Here is a 5,824-nt window from a genome sequence, read left to right as displayed (position 1 = left end):
TATTATTTTCATCTTTTACATTTAGATCTTTGATCCATCTGGGTTTTCTTGGTCCATCTGTTTTTTATTGATATATATTATATATTCACATACCATGTAATCATCCAAAATGCACAATCCATGGTTCGCAGTACATCATATAGCTATGCATTTATCATCACAATTGACTTTTTTTGAGTGTGAAAAATAACATATATACAAAAAAGCAATACATTTCAAAGCACATTGCAACAATTAGTTGTGGAACAGATTTCAGAGTTTGGTATGGGTTACAATTCCACAATTTTAGGTTTTTATTTCTAGCTACTCTAAGATACTGGAGACTAAAAGAAATATCAATATAATGATTCACCAATTATACTCATTTGTTAAACTCTGACTTCTCTGAATAACTCCACCACCATCTTTGATCTTTCTCCCACTCTTTAGGGGTATTTGGGCTGTACCTATTCTAACTTTTTTTGGTTGGAAGGAGCTGTTGATAATATGATATACAGGAATGGAACTAGCTGATGTTCTGGAGAGGCTGGCCCCTCTGCATTTCAGGATTTATCTGGTCCAGGGATCCATCTGGAGGTTGTAGTTTTCTGAAGAGTAACCCTGGTGTACGGAACCTCTGTAGAATCTTATATAATGCCCTAGGTGTTCTTTAGGATTGGCAGGAATGGTTTTGGTTGGGGGTTGGCAAATTAAGATAGGTAGCAGTGTCGAACTGAAGCTTGGGTAAGAGTGACCTCCAGAGTAGCCTCTTGACTCTATTTGAAATCTCTCAGCCACTGATACCCTATTTGTTCCATTTTTTTCCCCCTTTTGGTCAGGATGGCATTGTTGATCTCATGATGCCAGGGCCAGGCTCATCTCTGGATATTTTTTATGTTTTAAATGAGGTTGCGATCTTAGGTTTATTTTCTTTTTCCAAATGGCTAGTTGGTTTTCCCAACATTATTTAATGAACACTCAAATGTTTCCCTCATAGGTAGTTAGTGTTATTTCTATACTTTATATTATGGCATTGACCTGCCTATCTTTTCATATGCCAGAGCCAAACTGTTTTAGTGATGGTCATTTTGTAGCATATTTTAATATCTGGTGGGAATACATTTGTCTTTATCAAAGTGGTCCTAGCAATATTGGGGGGGAAGGTGCATGGACCAGGAATCGAACCCTGGTCTCCCTCATGGAAGGGGAGCATTCTACCACTGAACCACCTGTGCACCCCCAGCTACTTTTATGTGTTAATTTTTCCAACTGAATTTTAGAAACTGTCAAAGTCACAAAAATCATATTGCTATTGGGATTGTGAACAATATATAATTTTGCACTTTCATCTACACAAATACATTATTGGGTGATTTCTAAACAAAAACCTGTAAGTATTATGTAATTACTATAAATGCCAAACGACATGATGACAAGCTATCACCCGTCTTCCTCAAGCTCTCCATGATCAAAGAAGACAGCTTCTGCAATTGGAAGTTTGTTTCCGGGGTAAATCCAGCCACCCAGATATGTTCTTAGTATTTTGAGAGATAGAGAAACCATCTTTTCCCTTGATGAATCACCAGATCCTCAGGAATGTCCTAACCAAGTGAAGGCAGCAGGTGCTGCATTGGCGCCGAGCCTCTCAGGGAGAAGAGGAAGGAGCAGCTTCAAGACCTGGCTGTCGTCAACTGGGAAACCACAATAGACAAAGGCCTCTCTGGCCCTTTGGTCAGTGCTCTGTGGGGTCTCAACTCCAAAAGCCTGAAGGACCTTTCTAGGTGGCTCAAACCCTCACTGTACAGAGGTGGAAACTGAGCCACAGAGAAGGAGGGGGACTTTCTCAAGCTGATATAGCTATTTAGTGAAACTTCAAGATCCAGAACCCAGGTATAGGTTTTGAGGGCCGTGAGTTGCAAACAAAATAATTTCTGACAAGATTGAGCAGAAAGGGACCTTATTTCAGCTTATTAGGTAACTCAAGGAACCATTTGGAGGGTTGGAGAAACTGATTTCAGGGGTGATGCCTAAAATCACATTCCAGAGAAAATGTCTGTCACTATTGCTGCTGAACACTGATGCTGAGAGCTTGACTTGAGCACATTCGCTTCTGCCTCCAGCACCAATGCCAAATGCTGCTTGAGGAACTCAACTACAATCCCTGAAAACCTGCCACTGTTGTCATTGTTATCACCCAAACCTGGAAATGTTTGCAGCCTGCTCTCCAGCAAAAAATGGAAGCCCCACACTAAGCTTCCTGTCGTGCGCTCCTGAATTGACATTTCCCTTGGATATGGGGTTGGTAGAGCCAGGCTACAAACTCACGTTCTAGATGCAGGGAGGCTAGGAATTTGAGGTCTAACTTCTAGATTAAGGACTCATAATTCCCCCGAGTATGGAACGGACATTCAGAATTTGGACTGATCCTCCTGTTGAAGACAACTAGAATTGCTAGAAATTGCTAGAAAAGCTATATATAAGAGTCCAATGAGGCTAGGGTTTCCAGGTAAAATACAGGACCCCTAGTTACATTTGATTTTCAGATAAGCAACAAAATTTTTTTTTTTAGTATGAGTATGTCCCAAATATTACACTGGTATACTTACACCAAGAAATTATTTGTTGCTTACCTGAAATTTAAATGTAACTGGGCGGCCTCTATTTTTATTTCCTAAATTTGACAACCCTACCAAAGAGGTGAGCCTGCATGGAGCTCTGCTTTTGCCTGAGGGCATCTGCCAATCTGAAAGAGGCAGCAGAGACTGAGCTGTGCTTTTGAAAGTCTCTTGAGACTAGGGCAACAAAATTGGACTATGAGGCCTGTTAAGTGCAATCCACTTCTGGCTCCCAGTGAACCAGGGCTGTGGGTGTTGACACCCTGTGTATTCCTCTTGACTCTGGGCTGGCCCTATGACCTGCTTTAACCGATAGGATGTGGCAGAAGCGATGCTGTGCCAGTGCCAGGCCAGAGCCTTAAGAAGGCCTGCAGCTTCCCGCGGCTCTGGGCAAGCCAATTGCAATGTAAGAAGTGGACCATCCTGAGAACTGGGATTAAGGAATTTGGTAACGTGAACCCAGCTGGATTTCAGAATTGCCATGGACCTGTGATTGCTGTGCACCTGCCATTCCTTCCTTCCTTTTTGAATGGGAGCATCTATTGTAGGTTTCTTTTTTCTGTCTGTATGTAAGATATGTGGGGAGTAAATAACCTGTCTCTTTAGTTCACAGGTCTTCAGGTGGAGAGGAGCAGCACTTGAGAAACTATTCAGAACCTGATTTAGATGGCAAGATTATGGACTTCAAGCTTGATTCTGGCACGGTAAAGAGGTGAGACCTCGGAGTCTTAAAAGTGGTTGAGTAAATTTTGCACGTGGCAGGGGTTGAGCCATTAGAGGATAGAGGGCAGACTGTGTAGACTGTGACCTTGGTGAACCCAGGGAACCATGCATCTGAGTATTCATGCCACTGCTCATTCCCTCCTCTTAAATCTGGCCTGGGTGTGACCTATTGTGCCGCTGTGCATTTCCAGGCCTAAGATTCAAGGAGACCAGCCTTTTCCACAGTTGTCCTTTGGGGGAAACCAGGCACCATCAGTCTGTGAGAAACCCAGCCTAGCCTCATGGAGAGACCATGTGGAGAAGAACTGAGGCGCATGGCCAGCACCCCAACAGGGTCACACATCTTCTGGTGAGTAAGACCACCTTGGAAGTGGGTCCCTCAGTCCTGGTCAGGCTGTTCCAGTGATGCCATGTTACTGAGTAGAGATCAGTTATCCCTAATCACTTCTGTCCAAACTGCCAAATTGTGGGCAAATAAACACAGCAGCTGTTTAAGCCAAGAATCAGCAAACTACAGCCCCTGACTGGCTGCCTATTTTGTGTGTATGTGTGTGTGTGTTTAAAACAGTTTTATTGAGATACAATTCATATACCATACAATTCTCCCATTTGAAGTTTACAATTGGAGGGTTTTTAGTATATTCTCAGAATTATGCAACCATCACCACAGTCAATTGTAGAACATTTTCACCACCACAAAAAGAATCCCCACACCTTTTCGCTGTCCTCTCCCCAAACTCCCATCCACCCCCCAGCCCTAAGCCATTCCTATCTACATTCTGTCCCTGTAGATTTTCCTGTTCTGGGAATTTCATATAAATGGAATCATATAATATGTGGTCTTCTGTGACCAGCTTCTTTTTCTTAGCATAATGTTTTCAAGGTTCATCCATGTTCTAGCAATGCATCAATACATCATTCCTTTTTATGGCTGAATAATATTCCGTTGTGTGGGTATACCATATTTGTTTATTGGGTCCATTTGTCAGTTGATGGACCTGTGGGTTGTTTCTGCCTTTTGGCTATTGTTAATAATGCTCCTATAAACACACACATACAAGTTTTTATGTGAACATTGTTTTTATTATATTGGGTATGTACTTCAGAGTGGAATTGCTGGGTCATACGATAACTCTATGTTTACTTGTTTGAGGAACTGCCATAATGTTTCCATAGCAACTCCACCATTTTACATTCCCATCAGCAGAATATAAGGTTTCTGATTTCTCCATATCCTCCCCAACACTTGTAATTTTCTGATTTTTTTATTCTAGCCATTCTAATGAGTACAAAGTGGTTTTGACTACCATTTCTTTGATGGCTAATGATATTGAGCATCTGATAATGTGTTTATTGGACATTTGTATAACTTCCTTGGAGAAATATCTTTTCAGGTTCTGCTGGTTTGAAAGGATTTATGTACCCTAGAAAAGCCATGTTTTAGTCCTAATCAAACTCATGGAAGCAAATGTTTCTTCTAAACCCTATTCGGTACTATAGATTGGAAACTTGATTAGGTTATCTCCATGGAGATGTGACTCAATCAATTGTGGGTATTAAACTTGATTAGATGGAAACATGTCTCCACCCATTCTATGTGGGTCTTGATTAGGTTACCAGAATCCTATAAAAGAGGAAGCTCTTGGAGAAAGCTTCAGAACAACATAGCCATGAGAAACAGAGTCCACCAGTCAGTGACTTTGGAAGCTGAAGAAGGAAAAATGCCTCCCGGGGAGCTTCATGAAACAAGAGGCCTGTAGAGAAAGCCACAGCAGATGCCACCATGTTTGCCATGTGCCCTTCCACTGAAGGGACAGAGAAACCCTCACTGTATTCACCATGTGCCTTTCCACTTGAGAGAGAAACCCTGAACTTCATTGGCCTTCTTGAACCGAGGTATCTTTCCCTTAATGCCTAGCTTGGACATTTTTATAGACTTGCTTTAATTGGGACATTTTCTCTGCCTTAGAACTGTAACTAGTAACTTATTAAATTCCCCTTCTTAAAAGCCATTCTGTTTCTGGTATATTGCATTCCAGCAGCTAGCAAATTAGGACACAAATCTTTCACCCGTTTTTTAAAATTGGGTATTTGTCTTTTTATTATTGAGTTGAAATAATTATACGTTCTGGATGCAAGTCCCTTATATATGATTTGCAAATATTTTCTCCCATTCCGTGAGTTGTCTTTTTATTTCTTGATGGTGTCCTTTGAAGAACAATAGTTTTTAATTTTGATGAAGTCTGTTTTCTCTATTTTTGTTGTTTGCACTTTGGGTGTCATATATAAGAATCTTTAACCAAATCCAAGGCCAAGAACCTTTTACCCTATGTTTTCTTATAAGAGTTTTAAAGTTTTAGCTCTCTCACCACCCTCCCCCTGTCTATGTGGGACATGACTCCCAGGGGTGTGGACCTTCCTGGCAACGTGGGACAGAGATCCTGGAATGAGCTGAGACTCAGCATCAAAGGATTGAGAAAACCTTCTGACCAAAAGGGGGAAGAGGG

At 41.4% G+C, this 5,824-nt stretch overlaps 1 long non-coding RNA gene across 1 annotated transcript; it reads left to right on the top strand.

The window, feature by feature from the left end:
- The first annotated feature begins 3,034 nt into the window (after nt 1–3,034).
- LOC143682626 (uncharacterized) lies at nt 3,035–5,458 on the top strand. The gene is made up of 4 exons (XR_013175198.1): nt 3,035–3,092; nt 3,201–3,306; nt 3,509–3,666; nt 4,930–5,458. It is a non-coding gene; the product is annotated as an uncharacterized LOC143682626 (long non-coding RNA).
- The last annotated feature ends 366 nt before the right edge of the window (nt 5,459–5,824 follow it).

This window comes from Tamandua tetradactyla, chromosome 5 (genome assembly GCF_023851605.1).
Source record: "Tamandua tetradactyla isolate mTamTet1 chromosome 5, mTamTet1.pri, whole genome shotgun sequence".
In the NCBI taxonomy this organism is placed as follows: domain Eukaryota; kingdom Metazoa; phylum Chordata; class Mammalia; order Pilosa; family Myrmecophagidae; genus Tamandua; species Tamandua tetradactyla.
The sequence above is the reverse complement of the archived record's forward strand: the minus strand, read 5'-3'. Positions and strand labels throughout refer to the sequence as shown.